The sequence below is a fragment of the Delphinus delphis genome, chromosome 10 (genome assembly GCF_949987515.2).
Source record: "Delphinus delphis chromosome 10, mDelDel1.2, whole genome shotgun sequence".
NCBI classification, from domain to species: domain Eukaryota; kingdom Metazoa; phylum Chordata; class Mammalia; order Artiodactyla; family Delphinidae; genus Delphinus; species Delphinus delphis.
In genome coordinates, this window is record NC_082692.2 from 20,212,480 (window position 1) to 20,235,696 (window position 23,217).

Genomic DNA, 23,217 nt, shown 5'->3' on the forward strand with positions numbered 1-23,217 from the left:
CAGGTACTTGGGCTTCTGATAGCGGTCTCTTCTACAGGAGGGTGGGTTTGCACTGGTGTGCCTGTGGGGTGATGGTTAAGGCTGCACTGGGCCAGCCCCCGCCCGCTCTGCGCTGAGTGGAAGCCGTGTGCCTGCATGGCACTGCAAGGGCATTGGCTTGTTTTTCCTTAGCACCGGCTGAAAATCATTTCTGTTTTTAGATTTGCTTTCAGAATGTTACCTCTGGAGAAGGGAATACACGCATGTGTAGCTACCGCTTAAGCTCCCTGTTCTTAGTTCTGCCCAAACCTCATTGCCCTGAGAAATTAATTGAAAGTCCCAACAGGCAGTGCCTTCCATGATGAGTGTACATTCTGTAATCATTGCTAATACTGGGGAGTATTTTGTTATGTAATTCGTTTATGGTGGTTTTCGTTTCCTCCTGGCAAGTCTGAAATTATCATCCTCAAAAGCATGGCTGCCTGGGATTTTTATGAATAGATGTAGTACTGTTTGATTTTTCCCATCTATTCATCCATCCGGGCCTCCAGTAAACATTTATTGATATCTGCTGTGTTTTGAATACTTTGCTAGATGATGGGGACACAGTGGTTACTAAAATAATCTTCCCTTAAAGAGTTCATAGGCTGGGGGGGCAGTTAGACACCAAAAGAGTTAGTAACAGTGAGCTAAGTGCAGTGATAAAGATAGGTGCAGCCTTTCAGGAGAACACAGTCAGCTAAGGCATCTGGTGGACGGAAGGGAGGAGAGGACACCATGGGGAATTTCACTCTTGTTAAGGTGAAGAGTGGTGAGACTGTGGGCTAGAGATGTAACACAGTTGCTCTGTGACAGAGTCAGGTCTGTTCAGCTTGCTGATGAGGTGTGGGGAAGTCTGTGAAAGGGATACAAGTAGTGTAGCAACATAGATATATTTGTGTTCTGGAAAAGTCTCTCTTGTGTTTATGTGCAGTCTGGTTTTCAGGGGCCAGGGACTGGAAACTCAGGGAATGCTGAGGTGCCTCAACTATTCGTTCATGCATTTCATTAAGTAAACCTTTCCTGAGCACCTGCTCTGTGCCCTGCTCTGTTCTAGGCACATGGAATATTCGTTCACAAAGGAGAACCAAAAAGAGAAATAGTAGTAAGATTTTTTGAAGTTATTAATACCAAATAAATTGCAGAGTTTGCTGTTCATGATCATGCCAAACTTTTGAATACATGCTTGTTTTATAAAGGAATAAGCCGATTTGGGGTATTTTATCTTGGATTTGAGCCACTTCTGTGCTGCAAATTAGTAAAGTTTTATTAAATCAGCCCTTGAGGTTTCAAAGATTGATTATTCCAGTCTGTAGATTATTCTAGGCTGTAGGCTCTCATTTTTCTGTTCATTAGCACCTCTACCAGAGACTGGGGAGGAGGGAGGAGAGAGGAGAGTGAAACTTCTGTTTGACTTGCTACTTGTTAGCAGATTTGGTAAAGAAAGTGATGAGATTAATATTTCATACAAAAAATTGGATTGCAGGTTGTCTATGGTCTTGTTCTAGTCTGTAGTTCTTACTCTCTCTGAAGCCCGGGTAACTCCATGTCTGGATGTATCTGGTGGGTGTGTGTCTCACACACTGAGGGGTCAGATTAACCTTGGAAATTTGATGTGAGCAAATAGCCCAGGAATTAATATACTTTATTATTTTACCTATCACATTAATCATTTGCAGTATGAAATAAGTTACCCTGGTGTGATATAAGGACATGGAATTTATTTTGTTATTCCTCTGATCTTTATTTTGACTTGCACTTTGCTGGTATAGTTTAGGAGTAGGAATTTTAAAATAAAAACAAATGACAATTCCCTGAGGCCTTGGAGAGGTAATAGTACCTACCTCCTAGGGTCAAGGTGAGGATCGTATGCATTAATATAATCAATGCCTAAGGTCCAGCACTTGGTAAATGTTATATAAATATTGGCCATTATTACGGATCTATATACTTTTGAAAATCAGTCGAACTTTGTTTGAAATTAATAAGCAACAGGTGAGAATCAGGACAATACTAGATGATACAATATCTAGATAATATAAGACAATACGGCATATGGGACTAGATAATATAAAATTATATCACCTTTTACTTCACTAGCAAGGGCAGACTAGACGTTTTAAAATACTTAGGTTCAAGGAAGTTAAAAGTGTTTATACATGTAGACTTATGTTTGAAAAATTCTTACTACAAACTGAGGAACAGGTAAATATAGCATTTCGGCTTTGACGTTTCTTCAACAGTTCCCAAAATAATAATTCTGAAGAACGCATGCAGAAACATCAAAGTCTGTGACTAAATATTAGATAGCTCAGTTTATCAGGCACTGTGCTCACCAGCCCTATTTCAAGACAAATGAAACATTAATGTAAATTGTTCTGAATTTTCTAAGAGGTCTACTCTTCCTTAAATAGAGGACCTACAGACTGTTACATAGCAATATATATCCTGCAGTTCAGCGGCTTTTCAAGCTACGATTTTTATAACCATCTTTTGGATTTGAAGATGCAGAATCTGGAATTTCTACTTTTGTTCAATTCAGCAAGCCTTTCTCTAGATGCAACTGGCGAAGATGTTGAGCACAACGAGAGGGAGGGACGGAAACTAAAGCGACTTGTTTCTTGGCTGCAGTGACCTCTAAGCAAAATGAACCAGCTATACACATGGGTGGCGATGACTTTATAATTACAATTAGAATAGTTTTAGTACAAGAATGAGGCCTTGGAGGGAAAAATGTAAACATGTAGGCATTGTATGAACTGGAGAATAATCACCAGTCGTGACTATGGACCCCTTTTCCAGTGGGTAATGACTTCTTGGACTCTGGCTATGAGTTGACAAATGGATTCTGTCATTTTGGATATCTTTTGGAAAAATGAAAAGGAAACAGGGGAAGCATATTCATAAGGAGAAAAAAAGAAGGGACCTTGAGCGGGTGGGCAAGTGGGAGCAAATGTCTCAAGTGCAAGGAGCCTCCAGACCTTGTGAATCATGTTGTGATTGCAGCATCACGCCTGTCATGTGTCTGCGGGTGTTTGGAAATAGTCTTGATATCCATGAGCTGATAAATGTTACGCTTGGCATTGCTCTCGAAAACTCCAGGAGAGTTAAGGCCGGAGAGTATTGAAAGGCCAGTGTTCCTTATGGTGATATCTGTCCTAGTTGAAAGAGCTGAAGTTCTGTGATAGGAATGACGCTTCCTGTTATATTAATCCTGCAGCTTTCCGAGGTATTTAGTCAGACAATGGCATTATTATTTTTTCATCTTTCAATATGGGTTTCTCCATTTATTTACGAGATAGGCTTTATCTAGAACGTAGGAACAACTAGCTGAACGGGAATTCAGCTTTCATTCCTTTTTGCTGGGGATTTCCTCCATCACGGCCGGGGAAACCCACACACCCTCGTTTGCAAATTCAGCATTCATCAGGCATTTCCAAGTGCCTGGAACCGTACCATGCACTGTGCTTCTCTCACCTCTGGATACCCTCCCTACTGAAAATGTGCTGATCTAATTCAGAAGATAAGAGGAGGACTTGCACGCCTTATGTGGAGTCTGCTATGGACTAAATGTTTGTGTTCCCCCAAATTCATCTGTTGAAGCCCTAATCCCAATGTGATGTTATTTGGAGGCAGAGCCTTTGAGAAGTAACTAGGTAATGAGGGTGGAGCCCTCATGATGGAATTAGTGCCCTTACAAGAAGAGACCAGAAAGCTAGCTCTTTCTCTCTCTGCCATGAGTGGATATAGCAAGAAGGCATCTATTGGCAACCAGGAGGAGGGCTCTTATCAGGAACAAAATTGACTGGTACCTTTAGCCCGGACCTCTCAGCCCTCTGGAACTGTGAGAAGTAAACGTTGTTTAAGCCACTCAGTCTAAGGGTATTCGTTATACCAGTTCAAGCAGACTAAGACAGGGTCTATGGGCAACTTTAAAGGAATCTGTCCTTCAGCCTTTCATTAAATGTTAAAAAATTATGGTACTGTCCATTATATATAATTTTTATAACCTCAAGTTATTTTTAAGTCAAGTGTTTAAAAAACGTTAGCTGCTTAAGTCAGATTGGAAGTAGCTGATCACTTTTCTTTAAAGTCTAAAATGGGATAATTGCTGGAGTTGAATATCAGTGTTTTTTTATTCTAGACACTCTGAAACATGAATACTCATGCTGGAAATTCTTGAGTCAGCATGTGAAAAGAAAAAGGCAGTGTCTGCCCAGCGATCAGAGCCAGCTAAGCAGGGAAAGGCAGGCTGATGCTGGTATGGGCACAGCAATGGAGCTTTCGTCTGCCTCGTTCTCTGGATATAGGACTCATGATAATTACGAGCAGTATGCGTTATCAGCAGAATGCAGTTCAGGAATTAAGAATCAGCAAGCTGACATCTGAGTTTTCTGCATAGAATTTCCTCTGTGAGACTAGCCAGTGGTGGTGCATCAGATGCTAGGAAGCCATCCACTCAGTTGTTAAACAGATTATTGACTTGTAATTTGTAAGATTTTTTTTCTGGTGGCCATTGCCTAGTTAAAAACAAAGACTTTAAAATATTGCAAGAATAGAGTACTGCAATAATAATAATAATAATAATAATAATAATAAAATATCCTAGATATGCTGTGAACTTTTTCCTAAAAATAGCCCCTGTGATTAGGCTACCTGCCCTTTCACATTTGCTGTTTTGAGGTCTCATTTTCCAGTGCTGTAATGATTGATATTACTAATATATGTTAGTAGATTTGTCTCCAGCTTTGTCCTAAAGCTCTGGAACATGCCTGTTACTAACATTATCCGGCAACTTTTTAAAAGGGAGTTTTTCTAGACTCTTTACATTTCTTAAACAACCAAGATGACTCTTTAAAAAGTCATAATTTTTGGCTTTTATGACTTCGTATGTTTTTAGAGTTGGTTGCACAATTTGATCTGAAATCAATAAATAAAACTAAATCCGATGGTGTACTTCGTAAGAGATGTTTAACTAATTTAGAGGTAGCTTTTTGTACTCTGCAGGGAACCTTATATTTCAATGATAGGTGCTACTTATTCACTATTATTCACAAATATGTCACTGATGTCTTCATATTAGGGTAGGTGGCTGGTGGTATTACTGGCTGGTGGTATTTCCCACCAGCAGGGCATTGCACTTCACAGGTGATCTTTTCCGGAGAACTTTGATAATTACACTGCCATACTTGAATGTGGAACCCAACTCTGGACATTAAAGGATAAAGGGCTACTGGGCTGTCTATCCCAGGACATTGGACAGATGATCACTGGAGAGGCAGTAGCTGGCAGGAGCCCTAATAATCTTCTGTGCTTGGGCCTCAAGAATTTCATCTCTCTTCCTTCTCACACAGCTGCCTCTATGGTATTGAGATCTTACTCAGGATGATGGGTTGAATGAAGTTGGTCTGGAATCGCACTCTCTCCTTCAGAAGTGTTCAGGAATCATTAGAGCTTGACTGTTCAATACAATAGCCACTAGCCACATGTGCCTGTTTAGATTTAATAAATTAATTACGAGATATAATTAAGTTATATTTACATTAAGAATTCCTCTGTTGCACTAGCCGCACTGCAAAGGCTCCAAAAGGAACGCCTGGCTAGTGGCTACCATGTTGAATTGCGTTCCAAGTTCTTTTGGACACCGACATCTATGGAGATGCAGTGGCACGCCCCAGGTCACGTAACTAGTTAGTGCAGAATCAGGAGTTTGCGCTAGTTTAGCAATTAAAAAATGTATATATCATGCAGCTCTTCAGTTTTGGACATCATAATTTGAATTAAAACGTTTGTCCCTGGAGTATTACATCCTTCTTCCAAAGTCTGTGAGAGAGACTCAATAATAGAACTAGAGATTAGTTCTTACTACATAATTCTAGTTTTATAAATATTTGTGATTCACCTTAGGCTGTGTGTGTACACACTTGCATGTGTGTACAGTGGTAGTTTGCCACATGTGCCATATGTTGCTAACCCTGGTCTATATGGTGCCCCTCACATAGAGGACATGGGGATCTAGAATCACAGGGTATTGGAGTTGCACAGGACTTTTGTAGGTATCTAGTTTAACCTTGCACGTACTCTTTTTTTTTTTTTTTGCGATATGCGGGCCTCTCACTGTTGTGGCCTCTCCCGTTGCGGAGCACAGGCTCCGGACGCGCAGGCCCAGTGGCCACGGCTCATGGGCCCAGCCGCTCCGCGACAAGTGGGATCCTCCCGGACCGGGGCACGAACCCATGTCCTCTGCATCGGCAGGTGGACTCCCAACCACTGTGCCACCAGGGAAGCCCTGCACATACTCTTGACAAGGCTGTTGATGGTGAGAGAACTTCTAAGAGTTTATTTCTTTCCACAACTTCTAATCTCGTTTTTTTTTTTTTTTTTTAGTATCAAGCTAACATGTTCCTTCCTTTAATTTCTACACATTGGTCCAAGTTGGCTCACAAAAAAAAGTTTACTCCCTCTGATATGCAGCCCTGTCAATACTTGAAGACTGTTTTCCTGTCATTCCTATGTCTTTTCTCCTGTATGCTAAGTAGGCCTACTTCCGTCAGCTATGCCTTATGTGACATGTTTTGCAAACCTCTCACCATCCTGCTTGCTTCTGTCTGGACAAATTCCACAGGATGGCTTAGATCTGTGTTACTGAAAATTTCATCTTTCATTTGAACGTATCTCATGGCTAGGTACATTCAGAAAATGGCAAGTCTTTCTTGAGGGAAAAAAATGGCTACTATTATTCACCTGTAGGAGACATAGTAACTTAGTTTTTTTTGGTAAGAAGTAGTACAGTTGTCTGTAATAAATATGTATTACTTTTATAATCTGAAAATATTATATAATTTTAATAAAAGCACTGTTTCTCTTTCCAGTCACTATATTGGGTAGAGTTTGGATGTAGTGAGTGAAACAAGAAAGTAATGTTCCCAACCTCCCTCCATCTCTCCCTCCTTCCCTCCCTCCCTTTCTTTCTTCCTTCATCCCGTTCATTGACCAATCTTTGTGTGCCAGCTCTGTGTCAAGAACCATGGCACTGGGGACACAGAGGTGAAGGAGAGAGGTTTCTTCCTTGAAGAGGGCATAAATGAGTGGTAGAATTATTCCGGCAATTGGGAAGGATGCAGCAGAACATGTTTAATTCTCTGTGATGACACTTATCAACCATATGGTCCCCAGCAGGTCTTTCTGTCTGTCCTTGCTTTTGAGTTTCTGAAATGGGAATGGTCCTTGGAGTAGCTTCCTCCTAGGATCGTTCTAAGCCTTAAAATCAAGATGATAGTACACGGTAGGTGAGACTTCTGTGACGATCATGGCTGTTACTGTTGTGCTCCCATTGTTGTTACTGATGAATAATACTTTTTTGGAGGGAGGTCGAGTGACTAATTGCCCATGTTAATTTCTCTTTCTTTTTCACGTATTTCTTCCCCTTATCCAGTTCTTTCACCATTTTATTATGAACATTTCCAAGCATATAGAAAAGTTGAAGGACTGTTACAGTGAATACCCACATACCACCACCTAGTTTCTACCTTTTACATTTTACTCTGTCACATAATCTATCCATCCCTCTGTCATTATCCACTGTTAATGAACTTGTATTTACAGAGCTGATACGTGGTAGTCATTTTCTCCGGGAACTGGAGCCCTTCCCACCATGGTTTTGTCTCTCTTCCCAACACTGGTAATGATGGTTAGGATGATGGCGTGGGTACTCAGCGCAAAGTACTACATTATTAACTCATTTAATCTTTATAATGATGCTAGTAGACAAATGCTGTAATTTATCTCCATTTTATAGAAGCGGAAACTGAGGCACAGGGAGATGAAATGATGTGTCCCAAATCACACAACTAGTAAGGAAAAAAATGAGAAATCTGGTAATCACTCTGGTTAGGCTAGGTTTAAAAAATTTTTTCTAATCTATAGAATTAATGGAAAAAATTTGAGATACCATTTATGATCATGAAAAGTAACCTCTGCATTTGTCTTCAGCTGCTAGTTTGTGGCCACTGCTGTGCCAGGAGCTGGGGTTATGCAGGTGATGAAGTCATGGTCTTCTCCCAACAAGGCCATCATGAGTTGTTGGAAGGATCAGTGTTTTGATATAAACAATTTTGCTGGAATAGTTAGAAATGAAGGATTTCAGTAAAGGAAAGTTACATTATGTATCTAGTTTTACTTCAAAGAAACCTTACACATAAACGTTTGCTTTTTGGGGGTGTTTGTGACAGGATAAAGGATTCCAGCAAATGAACACTACCTATTTGGAAGTGTCTTACTATTTATAGACTTATTTTCTTTTGCCTTAGCAGAGGAAAATAATTTGGGGGAAATGTATCCAAGGATTATTTACTTTACCCATAAAACATATTCTGATTAATGGTATTGTAAAGTGTGCCTTAATTACACTTACCAAGGCATCTTATCACTTAAAAAAAATACTGTTCCTTCAATATGTTTTCGCTTTTATCTTTTTTTTTTTTTTTTTTTTTGCGGTACGCGGGCCTCTCACTGTTGTGGCCTCTCCCGTTGCGGAGCACAGGCTCCGGACGCGCAGGCTCAGCGGCCATAGCTCACGGGCCCAGCCGCTCCGCGGCATGTGGGATCTTCCCGGACCGGGCACGAACCCGTGTCCCCTGCATTGGCAGGGGGACTCTCAACCACTGCGCCACCGGGGAAGCCCAAGAATTTTTGTACATCAAGAACAAAAGCATCCTTTGTGTTAAATGCTTAGCACTACTGAAAATTTAGAAACTTCCTGCTCCAGGCTCATTGGCTTCTTTGGGTGGAGTAAGGCTTTTTTAAATTACAGTTAAAAAAAAAAAAAAGAAGCTAAAATAAAGTATTTTCAGTTGACCCTCTTTGGGGCCACTCCTTGATCAGTATCTGTGAATAAGATTGTTAACTGAAGAATGCCTCTTCTAGTCGGAAATGAGATAATATGCAGTTTTGTTTTAATTTTTCCTGTTAAAGGATTTAAAAAGGTGTTTTAATTTACATATAAGTAAAAATCTGAGAACCTCTTCAGTAATCACTCATATATTGTTATTTACTTTTTTGCATCAGTGAGCTGCCTGAGCATTGCAAGTCATCCTTATTAGCATTCCTCTAAAGGTGCTCTTATAGATGATAATTTTATATAGAGGATGGAGGAAATAAGAAAATTGCATTTGTCATCCTGTTGAGGTGAGACACTTGCAAGGGGAAGATAGTTTCTAGCAGGGTGATGAAGCCTGTTATTCATGCTGTGGTGTTGACTATTCTTCTGGGTGGCTACTTTGACCGTGGGGGTCCTTGTGATTTCCACATGACACAAATTCTAAATACGATTCCGTGCCTCGCCCTCCTTCCAGAGTCTTTCTTGCTCTGTGGTGATTTCTTGACTGGTGGGTAACACTCAAGCTCTTCTTTATCCCCTTCAGGGCATGCAGACTCCTGGTGAAAAAGCCAAGCAGATTTATTTTGACAGCACTTCCTGGAGGTCTTTCCCCATTTCTTTCCAGGAAAAATTAAAATTGCTCTGCCTTTAAAAAAATTTTTTTTCTTTAAGGACTGTCTATTTCATAAAAGCCACAGCATTATAAACAACTTAATAGCAGTATTGTAATGTTGTTTTGAAAAGTCCTCACTTGGTCACAGAACTGAAAGAAAGAGCTCTTCCAGGACCCATTGCCCACATCCTTGCTTCCTAAAGCCCTGGGGGCAAAAGCATCCCAGGAAAATCAGTAAATATTATACCTTAGTCTTTAGGTGGTTTCACTAACTCACAGTAACAAACTCTGTTTTTTGTTTTGATAGGAAGTTAAAGGAAGTTCTTCCTTAACCTAAATGTAGAGAATGATAGGGCCACAGGGTCCCTTAGAAGTGGTCTTGGTCATACTCTGCAGAGATGAGGAAATGAGTGCATCAAGGGTAGGGGGCTCACCCAACATGGAATAGCTCGTTAGTGATTGCTGGTCCGGTGCTTTCTTCACTCCATGGAGCCATTTTCGTTAAGATCTCTTGTCCCAAGCTGATTAACAATTTTCATGTAAGTAGCCAGTTGACGAAAGAGGCTGGTGAGAGGCTTCGTTGAAGAGGTTGTCATTCAGCAAACACTTTTGGGGGAGTGAGTTACCAAGATATAAAGATGATTGAAGCCTGGTCCTGCCCTCAAGGAGCAAATAGTCCAGAAAAGTGTTTGAAGGCGTTTACAGTTTTAAAGTTCTTTCTAGCCCAGTGATTCTAGCTTCTTTTTCCAAAAAAATTTGTGTTATTTTCATATCTCCACAAAAACAAATGCCTGGTGGTTAAACTGTCATAAAAGGTGAGATACCAAGTTGTAGTGTACGGTGTCTGAGGCGGGGAATGCAGGCTGATTGGCCCAAGTTCCCATCAAGAGAGCATCGTCAAGTAGATGGTCGGAATAGAAATCTGGATGGTTTGGGGAAATGGCAGCAAATAGACCTTGGGGAACAAGCACTCAACAGGAATGGGGGCAATTCTGAATGTGGGCTGGGATAATGATGAGTCTAAAAAGGCAGAGGGTAAGTGATGAAAGTTGCAGCTATAGGCACCAACCAAAGAAAGGGTTTTTTTTTTTTGGCTGCGTCACACGGCATGCATAGATCTTAGTTCCCCAACCAGGGATCGAACCTGTGTCCCCTGCAGTGGAGGGGCGGAGACCCTACCACTGCACCACCAGGGAATTCCCAGAAAGGGTCTTTTTTATGTGCACTTTAGTGGTTCCCGTGGAGGGACCATTTTTGGACACGCTTGTTTTCTGTCAAGTGCACAGCACGGTATTCACTGGAGAAGTGCTGCTTAATCTGGGTAAAGGATGGTTTGCTGTCTGGCTTATCTCTAGTAAGTTGGCCGTCATCTCTTTTCCCCCTAATGTATTCCTAGGCCTTCCCTTACTCGGTATAGTTTTCCTGGAGAATCCATGAAATTTGAAATCATATTTTAGGCACTTAAAATTAGGCAGATATACTCTTTACAAATGTACAAATTTGAAATAAATTTAGGTTTATTTCCTTTTATTTACATAGCTATGTGTGTGGGGGTGTAGGGGACATGTACACACCTTTTCCTGGATTATCAATATTGATGCTGACATTCAGCACAAATTCGTATGTTTTGAGAGTATTGGGAGGAAAAGGATTCGTTTCCTAAGCAATCAGAAAAGGGGTCACATCTCTGAATATTTACTGCAAAAGAGGCATGGCTGGAGGAGGAACTGTTTACAAATTAATGAATGAGACAATTATAATGTTTTTCCGATGTGGATGGAGCTTTGCATCTCTAATAGTGAGACCCAGTGATATTCGTGACTAGGATCTGTTCCTCCAAGAGCTTTCAACTAGGGATAATTCATCTGTTTGCGCTCAGAAATCACAGCCACGACACGCCTCTTTAACGACTCAGAGGCAATGGAAGGCACAAGTAGAGAAATCAGCACGTATATGAAAATAATGCATATTCCCCCCCTCCTCCAAAGGTCTCCCTACATAGGGGTGTCAGTAGCGTCCTCCGTTTGAGTTAATCCTTTTCTTAAGGTGAAGTGCTTAGGATGAGGGACCAGTGCATCTTTTAATTACCAACTAGCCTGTTATTTAGTGGGAAGAGGCTGGTTTTTGGAAGCTTGACATTACTGAGGCTCATTTATGTGATAGTCACATGCAGAGGACACAGGCTTGCTGTCTTCAGGTCAGGAGAGGGGAGACTTAGATCAGGCAGCTGCCTCCTTTCTACCAGACACTGTGCTGAATGAAGTATGACGTGGACAAGCTCTTTGAGGTGCGTAGAAATTGTTGCCCGACACGAGAAGACGCTGAGGTGAGGAGTAAATCAGGTGACTCACGGTTCAAGCACCACAGCTTGGTTTAAGGTGGTGATGACAAGCACTGACAGTGAGAGGCTCACCCCACAGGGGGAGCTGCTGGGAACACGGGTGCAGGAACTGATGGATGTGGGTTCAAATTCTGACTCCTTTCAGTGTCCTTGGGGCAAGTTAAATTAAACCTCTCTGTGTCTAGGTTTCCTCATCTATAACACGAAGATTATGGTACCTTCTGTACAGGGTTAAATGCAATGAGGGAAGTGCCTCCCCATTCCTGGCTTACAGCAGACTTCAAAAATATCTTCCTTCCTTGCTTCCTCCTCCCAGGCAGTTCTTAAGAGGAAGAGTAGTTGTGAACTAGCATATCTTTTGATACGTATCTGAAAGATACTATATGAGTAGTCCAGAGCGGAAGGCCAGTGTTTGCGTCTAGATAAAGCCTGGGTTCCCTGCTTGTGCAGGCATAATGCAGACGGCAGGGGCTGCCCAGCTGCTGGGGCTGTCGTTCCAAATACATCTGCTAACGAAGGATTCTGGACTTCCCGTCTTCACGCTCTGCCCAAATGTGGCTGTAAACCTGCCCATGTGCTAGAGAAGATTCCTCGACGGCCGTGGTCCCTTTGACCAGGGATGCTTATAGGAGACCTGAATGGCCACCTTCTATTGGGGACGAGTGTGTATTTGGTGACTGGGTGTGAGTCAGGTTTCTGAAAATGGTTGCAAATTGGCAAGTTTTGTAAAAATGTCAGAGGTATCGAAACCAGATATCAAACCAGCCCTTGAACATTCAGAAAATATAAGAGGCTGGCTTCTAATGAGTGGAAAACAAAAGTTTCTGCTAACTTATTAAATTGGAAAATAACACTAATGAATGTGTAGGCATGGTTTGGATGGAACCTGCTCTGTGTATGTCCTTTATGTAATCATTAGAGAACTTGTAAACCAAATTATGCCTGGGGGAAATTTTAAATCCAATTTCCGTCAACTTATTGGTATGTTAGGGGAATTAAAAAAATGGTTTCGCTTGGCCTTTCAGAGAGCTATTATACTGTTTGAACCATGACTACTCTTGTTATGATCATTAGACAGCTAATATTTATTGAATTGTTATTGTTGGCTGGGCCCTGTGCCGGAAAGCTTTTACATCCTCGCATCTGATCTTCACAACACTCATAGGAAGTGGATACTGTATTGTGTCCATGGACAGCCGAGGATGTGAGGTGTAGGGAGATTAGATAATTTGCCTAACACCACTGGTAAGCAGTAGAGCTGGCTCAGGCGTATCCGTCTTGAGAAGCTCTGTAGCATCATCTAGAATTATGTCTGTGGGAATTGTGTGACATGCAGAATTCATGCCATATGTCTGTGCCGCTTCCGTTTCTGTTCTATTCCTCTCTGTCTTCAGTTCTTCACCTTAAAATCTACATGTACATCATGCTAATTTAGCAAAATCTATGGTGAACCCACTTAGCATTTTCACTGAAAAGACCTAAAGACTGTAAGGTGAAGTCTCTGGAACTTGGTTCTTCCCGTGCCCATTCTGATTGCATTAGCTTCTCTCTGTGTTAGACCAACACGCATCTTCCTGGAAGCTTTTCCTTCCTGCATATCTTTGGAAGAATTGGAATCAGTTTTCCTGCCGTGAAGGTGTCTCAGGGTATCAAAATGACATTTTAAGTATAACGATGGAATTTTGACTCATCGCCCTTTTTTCTAAAATGCTTTATGCAGATTATATCCCTGCTCCTGGCTGTACTTAAATGGTATTGGCCAAAATTTTTTTCAGGATTAAGATGGGGAACTTTTTGGACTCATATCTTGAAGGTCCTTTAAAAACTTATAATTTGGGGAATGAAAAAAATCGCTTACGAAGGAAATGTGTTTTTTCCTAACAGTGGCTATCAAAGCAATAAGCCAAGTGACGCCACACAGCTGGCAACCTTCGGGCAGGAAACCTGGAGCAGAGCAGAATCGGCCTTACTGCGCTTTAGCATTTAAAACACCATCACCACCAGCGTGTTCATTGTCGTGGGAAACGCATCTGAAGCCACTGCCCGTATACAGCATTTTGCCTTATCGCTACGGTGGGGCAGGGGTGGGTGGGATGTCTGAGTATCTGCTCACTGAAAGGAAGCATCAGTTTGGACTTGACCAGACTGCGTTTTGAAAGACCAGGCCAACCAAGCCTTCCTGAGGAGGCCCTTCCAGATTCCAAGAAGCATAAATTCCAAGATTTATGATATAGATAGTTCTCATTTGATGCATTTCCTAGGTATTGAATAGTACTTTTGGCTCTGTTTATAATATATTTAGTATACTTATGCTTATTTCATAGGAACTAACACGCTCTTGAACAATTTTGAATTATTTTAATGGTTTGTATTTGCTTTATCTTTGCTTTTATAACACTGTTGTGTCTCAGTTCAGATTTAAGAATGTTGTAAAGGGATGCAGTCACCAATTTTAATATCCTTCCTGTGGGGGAAATTATATAAGTTACACATACAAACTGTATATATATATAATTATGTTATATGTTATTGGTATGTGATAATCAGGTTATATGTTATATGTATAATATAACATATATAACGTTGATTATCCTCTAACCTATAGTTTCTAGAAACATATTGGAGTTACAAAATAAGGATAGTCTTTTAACTGTTCTTCTTTTAACTATTTATGGGAGACACTGCACCATATCAGTTATACGTAACATAGGAATGCAGCCTTGCTTGTTTGTAAAATGAATAACGTTTTGCTCTTTTGTAAGTATCACAGTGTTCCTGGGATTTAGTATCCGCATTCTCAAAATGAAGGAATTTAACTGACAGCTTCTGAGGTCAGCTCTAAACTGATTGAATTGCCCTGTTAATCTCTTGGGTCATGCAATTTAGTGATATAACTGGGGTTAGCCTGAGTGTTTCAAAAGCAAGATTAATGAAAGCTCATTCTCCAGCTGTCGGGTTAGGAGATTATTCAGGAACGTTGCCCTGTCATTTGAACCTGGGTTGCTGATGAATAAGCCAGCATCATTATCCTGAGACCACCTCATTAATCGAGCCACAGCCTGACCACTGCATCTTCTTCACCCTCTAGTTGTGGAGCCAGCATCTTGCATCAGGTGCACTGTAGGGACCCGCAGAAGGTCTGACCCCAACCCTGTTCATCCAGACAGCATTTTCTAGACCCATGTCTCAGCTCACTTGACTTTGGTAACCAAGGATTTACATGTAGTTTTTTACCCCCCCTCATTTTCAACTGATTTCCCTTTTTATATCTTCCTAATTTCTGCTCTTTTCCAACAAAACTATGGATGTACATTGTATAACGGCCTGCCTTTAATCTTCTGCTTTGATTTTCTCAACTGAAAAATGGTGGTACTAACTTCAGCCCTTTCATTCGTTTTGGGAAGAAAAATGAGATAACTGATGCCACAAAGTGCTTTGAATTTAGAGCAGGAGGGAAGTTCAATTAAAATAAGAATCTTCTATCTTTATTTTTATGTGACATTTAAAATGTTAGCATTGAATACACATCAGGGAGGGAAATCTCATTTTGAATGTCATTGATAGAATGATGGCCGAAAAGATATTAGAGTTGCATTGCAGAAACTAAGAAAATGTGTTTAAAAATGATTAGAACCAAGCCATCTACTGTTTCCTTTCAAATAGGAGAATTAGATGGTGACTGTAGGGTAAAATAGAAAATAAGAATGCGTACTTCAAGGTTTTACACATCTATTTCGTATATATCCGTTAAACTCAATTTCAAGGAAATAGTGTTATGTTTAGTTCAGGAATGTTCCTCTGTGTGGTGAGCTGTATGGTTCAATCTGGTGGCAACTAGCCAGAGGTAGCTATTTTAATTAAAATTATAATCAGATGAAATTAAACTTTTAGTTAGTCCCATTTTAAGTGCTTAGTAACCACATGTGGCTAGTGGCTACAGTATTGGAGAGTCCAGATATAGAACATTTCCAGAAGGTTCTGTGAGACAGTACTACTCTAGAGGAACTGGAAAAAGACAAAAGAAAATTCCCTGCCTCTTCCTCCCCCCAGTTGCTTTTTAGAATTCAGATAGAATCTCTGGCCTTATATTATTAAATTTTAAATGTACATTTGAAATGGTTAAGGGAAGCAAAAGGCGTTTGGGCAGAGAAGAACCACTTACTTCCAAACATCATTTGTTTCCCTGCTGAGGACAAACATGCTTTTCAGAACAACACTTGGAAAATCTTGGAACCAGTTCTTTGCTCTCAAGTTGCACTTCTTCCATAATTATTTTCTTACTTAAGTAACGTTACCCAGACCAATACAGTAGTCACTTAATCATGTACCATCTTCAGTTGTTATATAATTATTTCACGGGTATGAACCAAACTGTTGCCTTTAGCAAAATAACTAATATATTCCAAATCCACTCGGTTCACAAATCCATTCGGGCTCTGTCATCAAAGGATATCCACTTCTCCCCACTCCCACTGACCACTCTGGTCCCAGCCACCGCCCTCTCTCTCGCAAGTTATTGCAGTTGCCTCCTGACTGGTTCCCCGCGTCTGTTCTTTTGCCCTCTCACCCACTTTCCAGTCTGTTCTCAACACGGCAGTCGGAGAGATCGTTTTAAATGTCAGGTCACATCACTCTTGTGCTCAAAATCCCCCAGTGGCTTCCCCTTTTATTCCAAGTAAAAGTGAAAGTGTGGACAGTGGATAGTAGCGCCTCGCGGGTCTCACAGCCCCGTCTGACCTCACCGGTTCTCATTCCCCTCAAGCTACAGTGAGCTCTTCTTTCTCCTCCAAGTACCACAGGCATAGTCTTGCCTCAGGAATATGCTGTGTTTGCCTTCGCCACTTCCTCTGCCTGGACCACTCTTATCTAAGATGTCCACGTGGCTGATTCCTTCACTTGTTTTAGACGTTTTTCAACATCACTTCATAATGAGGTCTCACCAAACTATTTAAAAATGCCACCTACCCACCACCCCCTCTCCAGTGCCCACACAGCACTCACTCTTGCGTTTTCCTGCTAGCTTTTTCTCCATAACATTCGTCACCATCTGACATACCTTATTTTTACTTATTTATTTGTGTGTAGTCTGTCTCCTCCCGGTAGACTATAAGCTGCTTGAAGGCAGGACTTTATGTCTTTTTATTCTTAACGTCTACAAGGCAGACAACCATAATCTAATGAATGAATGAATGACTTACATATTTAATGACAATTGTAAATAGTACAAAAAAGAATAAGATAGGTGCATTTAAAAGAGAATTCTACTTTTTTGGAACCAAAGAGTGCTAATTTAATGAAATTCATTTTAGCAAGAGATAGAGAAACACAAAGGCACACCTTCCGGCATAATCCTGCCTCTACCCCGTTCCCCTCTGAGATGACTCTGGGTTCAGCCTCCACTTTTTGCGGGCTCTGCCAGAGGCCTCTGTTGTTCTCCCTCCTAGTCTTGAGGGGCCACAGAGAGGAGAGTTTGGACCAGGGCTCCAGGGCGTCTATGTGGACAACTTGGAAAAGAAAAAGAACTTGGGGCTCCAGTCTGGGCTGACCCTTGGGCAGACCAGCCAGTCCTTTGCAGACATTCAAAGAAGGCAGAAGAGGGATCCTCTTGGTGTTGGAGCTGGGCTGCACGGGTATGTGTGTCTGAGGAAGCAGGGGCCATGGGGGAAGGGGCCAGCCGGAGTTTGCTGCCTTGGGAGGGGAGGTGATGAGCTATAGAAATAGGAATCTAGAAACAGAGAGGCAGAGAGTTCTTGTCCCGTGCTGGGAAGTGGCTGATGCCAGACTGGGGTACCCGGCCTGTTTCTGGCATGGCTGGGGAGAGGGGAAAGCTTGGGAGTGGTTGGGAGCAAAAAAAATACAGGGGTCACTTACAGTTTGCTGGTTCCTACCGAGGCAGGGAGGAGGAGGCTTAGCCACACGGAGAGCCAGTTGCTAATTTCTACATTAAAGGGCGTAGCAGCAGCAGTGTTTGCGCTTGAGGGATGTCAGCTTTTCACTTCCTCCCATTGTGCAAAGGCTGGGTTTGGCTTAGAAAGCTCTGCCCCTAGTTTCACTTTATCTGGCAACTTTGAGCCATTGGGCACAATGTTCAGGTGGGGTTCTTTGAACAGGTGAGTGAGGTTTCTGTGTTCCCAGAGCGAAACACTTCTCCACATAGCAAATCTCATTTATCTGAAGTTTCAAGAAAGAAAAACATGCTCTGTTTACAAAACTAGGTTTCTTCTCTTTGGCATGTCCTTTCATTATGCCTGCATTTTAAAGATAAGTTTCCTTCTGTTTAAATGGTCTATTAATTGTCAGTTAAAATAACATGTGATGTTTTTCCCTACATTTTGTATGAAGTCTGTCCCATCAGTACCCTGACCCACCTTTTGTGATTTGTGTCGTTTTGTGGACTTAACTCGGTTGGCACAATCAAGGGCAAGATCAAGGTCTAGAGAGCCTTAGGACGCCTGAAATCATTCATTGGAGTGGATTTTGCTTTTCCTGCATCTGTTGTTAGAAATGACATTCCCAGCCTGTGGGAGCTGCAGAAAACTAGAGTCTTTCTGTAGTGAATTTTTGAGTAAAGAAGTTCTTCGAACACAGTAGGCAAAAGGCAGGGATGTCAGCGTTCGGCATTGCTACACCTTTCCTCTGCTAGGTTACCGTTTTCTTGTTCTATTATTCTTTTTTCGGCAGGTGAGTTGGGGATTAGCTAGTAGATCTGTTTGAAGTGGGTCGAGATGAGCTGCACACAACAGATTTTCAGGTACTTCCCTTATAGGATATGACTATTACATAGGAAGGATGTGTCTATTATGTGGTAGCTGTCAGGAATAAACAGGCATAACAGAATTTTTATAATTGTATTCAAAGACTGTAGCAACTCTTTTTACCTTCTGAACTCGAGTTTTTGCAGCTGAAAAGGGGGTGAGGTAGAGCAGTAAACTCTGACTAGGACGGATACGGCCCCTGCTCCCAGCTACCTTACAGTCTGGTGGCGCTGTTAGATGTTACATATACAATTCCACCAATAATTAAAAGGTATTACTAAGGAAATGTGCAAATACTGTGAGAATATATGATCGGGAGACCTGCTCCAGTCTGGATTTTCTTAGGGAAGTTCTTTAGGTTAGGATTTGAAGGATGAGCAGGTGTGAATCACGTGAAGGTGAAGAAAGCGGGAAGGAAGAGCAGTCGGAGCAGAGGGTGGGGCAGGTCCCCTTGAGGGGACCAAGTTCCAGTGTGGCTGGAACTGGAGGGGGGGTGGGGAGGAGAGGGAGGGAAAGGAGGCTGCAGGTGGAAGCAGGGATCAGTGGAGTCATGCAGAGCCACCGGAGAGCTTAAGCAGAGAAGCGATAAGATAATGTTTGGGTTTCTAGAAGATCGCATCAAGATTCTATATGGGCAGCTGACTTGGTGAGGCAAGATGGGTCTGTGGGGAGGCTATGGCATGTGGTACAGGAGCAAGATGATGGTGGCTTGGAGTACAGTCATTGCACTGGAGCTGGAGAGAAGTGACTGGATTTAAGAGATGTTTAGATTGGACTGAACTTGGTGAATGACTGAGGTGGGGAGTGACATTGACAATGCCTGGATTTCTGGCTTGAGAAACTGTATGGATGGCCATGACTCATTACTGAGCTCAAACTCTTAGAGGAGGAGCAGATTCTGGAAGAAAGATCACTTGCTGAGTTTAAGCTTCGGAGAGACATCCAAGTGGAGTTAGAGAGAGAGATCTGATGATCCAAGAATGATCCGGGCTGCACGTGAACTTGGGATGCCTCTGAGATCCATCGAAGTCGTGGAAGAGAATGGAAGGTAGCAGGGAGTGGGGAATGGATGTGACCAGGGAGGTGGGTGGACAAACCTGTGGAAAAGAGAATTCCAAGCTTGAGGGCTGTGCCAGTGCTAAGGAGAAATCTTGTTAGGAAACGTTAAGAACTATACACGGGGCTCAGCAACAAAGAGGTGATTGGGACCTCAGTGGAGCTGTGGGGACAGAAGCCAGTTTTGAACAGTAGAGTGAATTTGAGGCAGAAAAATGAAGACATGAGGTGCAGATCCTTTTTTGAGAAGTTGGGCTCAGAGGAAGGAGGGAGTTAGATCGAGCTACAAGAGGGGTGAAGAATCCAGGATACTGATCTAGATCTTGGGATCTCTCTATCGGGATATTTACATATGGAATGGAAGGCATAGTTAGTCACTTAAAGTTCCTGCAAAGGTGGGCAGGATATAATCCAGAGCCCAGGTGAGGGGGTGGGCATTTACCTCCAGCACGGCAGAAGAAGAGGAAGATGAGAGGACAGATGTAGCCGCAGGGGCAGGCAGGTGTGGAGGGTTGGGGTGGGATGGTCAGCGGTACCATTCTGATGAAGTCTGTGTACTCAGTGGCGTAGGAGGGAAGTCGTTTTCCCAGATGCAGGAAGCGAAATCAACTCGTGGGTTAGACCTGTTCTCCAGCTGCACCTGGCAGGCGCCACTGCAAACCTGGAATAGGTGGCTGGGTGGGTTCATCCAGGGTTGAGGGTTTTCTCTGTGGGCGTAATGAAAGGATAGGGCACACAGGCCGAAGGTATTAACAGTGGAGGAATGATTTCAGTGGGGTTTTAGTGGGATGAAGATGGGCTGGGAGGATGTAGGATGGTCAGTGACCTGGCAGGGTCAGGGGGCAAGTAACAGAGTGGCAGGCCCAGCTGAGGAGAGGGAAAGATGCTGCATGTGCTTCGCTAACTGTAATGTGTATATAAATCACTGGGGGATCTTATTAAACTGCAGATTCTGATGCAGTAGGTCTGGGAGTGGGGCCTCAGATTCTGTATTTCTAACAAGCTCCTAAGTGATGCCAGCCCCTCTGGCCCATGGGTCACAATGAAGGAGAAATGAGAAGGTTGTGGTCAGAGAGTGGGATGCATGAATTAGGAATCGTAGAGCAGATAGACAGCACGGCCCAGGGAATGACTAAGGGGACCAAAAGGTCAAAGAATGAGAAGGCCACCTGATCACTGAGTCTTGCCGATGCATGACAGTGATGCTAACACTTACTGTTGGCAGCACTGTTCTAAGCACCTTGTGTATATCCTCACAACAGCCCCCAATGAGGTGTGTATGATGATCCCTTATTTTACAGATGAGAAAGAGAGACACAGGGAGGCCATTCTCCACATCACCCACGCTTGTGAGTGGCAGAGTCAGGATTCAAACTGGGACAGTAAAACTCCAGTACATCTCCGGAGTCTAGTGCCCTTATGTGAGTGGATGCATTACTGACCTCTGATCTCAGAAGTTGGAGAGGAGATGGTGTATAGAGACTTTTAGCCAGGTGTTAGCATCATCAGTGAATAAAGTTAGGGTGTCTAAGAGAGTGCTAGTGTTTTTACAAGTTATCTCATTTAATCCTCACAACTGTCATAGAGAGCTTATGCCATACCCATTTTACAGGTAATAAAATTAAGACTCAGAGATTATATAATTGAAGCGGGGGAATTGGCAAGTGAATTCAAATTGGTCTGAGTCGAAAGCCCATTCTTTTTTTTTGAATTTTATTTATTTTTTTATACAGCAGGTTCTTATTATCTATTTTATACATATTAGTATATATGTGTCAATCCCAATCTCCCAATTCATCACACACACACACACACACACACCCGCCCCCCCTCCCCCCCCGTCACTTTCCCCCCTTGGTGTCCATACGTTTGTTCTCTACATTTGTGTCTCTATTTCTGCCCTGCAGACTGGTTCATCTGTACCATTTTTCTAGGTTCCACATATATGCATTAATACACGATATCCATTTTTCTCTTTCTGACTTCATTCTGTGTGAGTCTCTAGATCCATCCACATCTCTATAAATGACCCAATTTCGTTTCTTTTTCTGGTTGAGTAATATTCCATTGTATATATGTACCACATCTTCTTTATCCAGTCACCTGTTGGTGGGCATTTAGGTTGCTTCCATGACTTGGCTATTGTAAACAGTACTGCAATGAACATTGGGGTGCATGTGTCTTTTTTTTTGCTGTACACGGGCCTCTCACTGTTGCGGCCTCTCCCGTTGCGGAGCACAGGCTCTGGATGCGCAGGCTCAGCGGCCATGGCTCACGGGCCCAGCGGCTCCGCGGCATGTGGGATCTTCCCGGACCGCGGCACGAACCCGTGTCCCCTGCATCGGCAGGCGGACTCTCAACCACTGCACCACCAGGGAAGCCCAGCATGTGTCTTTTTTTTTTTTTTTTTTCCAGCATGTGTCTTTTTGAATTATGGTTTTCTCTGGGTATATGCCCAGTAGTAGGATTGCTGGGTCATATGGTAATTCTGTTTTTAGTTTTTTCAGGAACCTCCATACTGTTCTCCATAGTGGCTGTGTCAATTTACATTCCCCACCAACAGTGCGGGAGGGTTCCCTTTTCTCCACACCCTCTCCAGCATTTGTTGTTTGTAGATTTTCTGATGATGCTCATTCTAAATGTGTGAGGTGATACCTCACTGTAGTTTTGATTTGCATTTCTCTAATGACTAGTGATGTTGAGCATCCTTTCATGTGTTTTTTGGCAATCTGTATGTCTTCTTTGGAGAAATGTCTATTTAGGTCTCCTGCCCATTTTTTTGATTGAGTTGTTTGTTTTTTTAATATTGAGCTGCACGAGCTGTTTATATATGTTGGAGATTAATCCTTTGTCCGTTGATTCATTTGCAAATATTTTCTCACATTCTGAGGGTTGTCTTTTCATCTTGTTTGTAGTTTCCTTTGCTTTGCCAAAGCTTTTAAGTTCTATTAGGTCCCATTTGTCTATTTTTGTTTTTATTTCCATTTCTCTAGGAGGCAGATCAAAAAAGATCTTCCTGTGATTTATGTCAAAGAGTGTTCTTCCTATGTTTTCCTCTAAGAGTTGTATAGTTGTCTGGTCTTACATTTAGGTCTTGAATCCATTTTGAGTTTATTTTTGTGTATGGTGTTAGGGAGTGTTCTAATTTCATTCTTTTACATGTATCTGTCCAGTTTTCCCAGCACCACTTATTGAAGAGACTGTCTTCTCTCCACTGTATATCCTTGCCTCCTTTGTCATAGATTAGTTGACCATAGGTGTGTGGGTTTATCTTTGGGCTTTCTGTCTTGTTCCATTGATCTGTTTCTGTTTTTGTGCCAGTACCATATTGTCTTGATTACTGTAGCTTTATAGTATACTCTGAAGTCAGGGAGTCTGATTCCTTCAGCCCATTTTTTCCCCTCAAGACTGCTTTGGCTATTCGAGGTCTTTTGTGTCTCCATACTAATTTTAAGATTTTTTTTGTTCTAGTTCTGTAAAAAAATGCCACTGGTAATTTGATAGGGATGGCATTGAATCTGTAGATTGCTTTGGGTAGTATAGTCATTTTCACAGT

The 23,217-nt window shown here is 42.1% G+C and overlaps 1 protein-coding gene and 1 long non-coding RNA gene across 2 annotated transcripts in view; one reads left to right on the top strand and one right to left on the bottom strand.

Moving 5' to 3' along the window:
• Positions 1–17,777, bottom strand: part of LOC132432776 (uncharacterized) — a 58,327-nt gene extending 40,550 nt beyond the window's left edge. The window contains exon 1 of the long non-coding RNA XR_009520978.1: positions 17,722–17,777. This is a non-coding gene — a long non-coding RNA (uncharacterized lncRNA). The remainder of the gene's footprint in view (positions 1–17,721) is intronic.
• The window catches only part of CARMIL1 (capping protein regulator and myosin 1 linker 1), a 321,444-nt gene that overhangs the window by 82,760 nt on the left and 215,467 nt on the right, over positions 1–23,217 (top strand). The window lies entirely within an intron of this gene.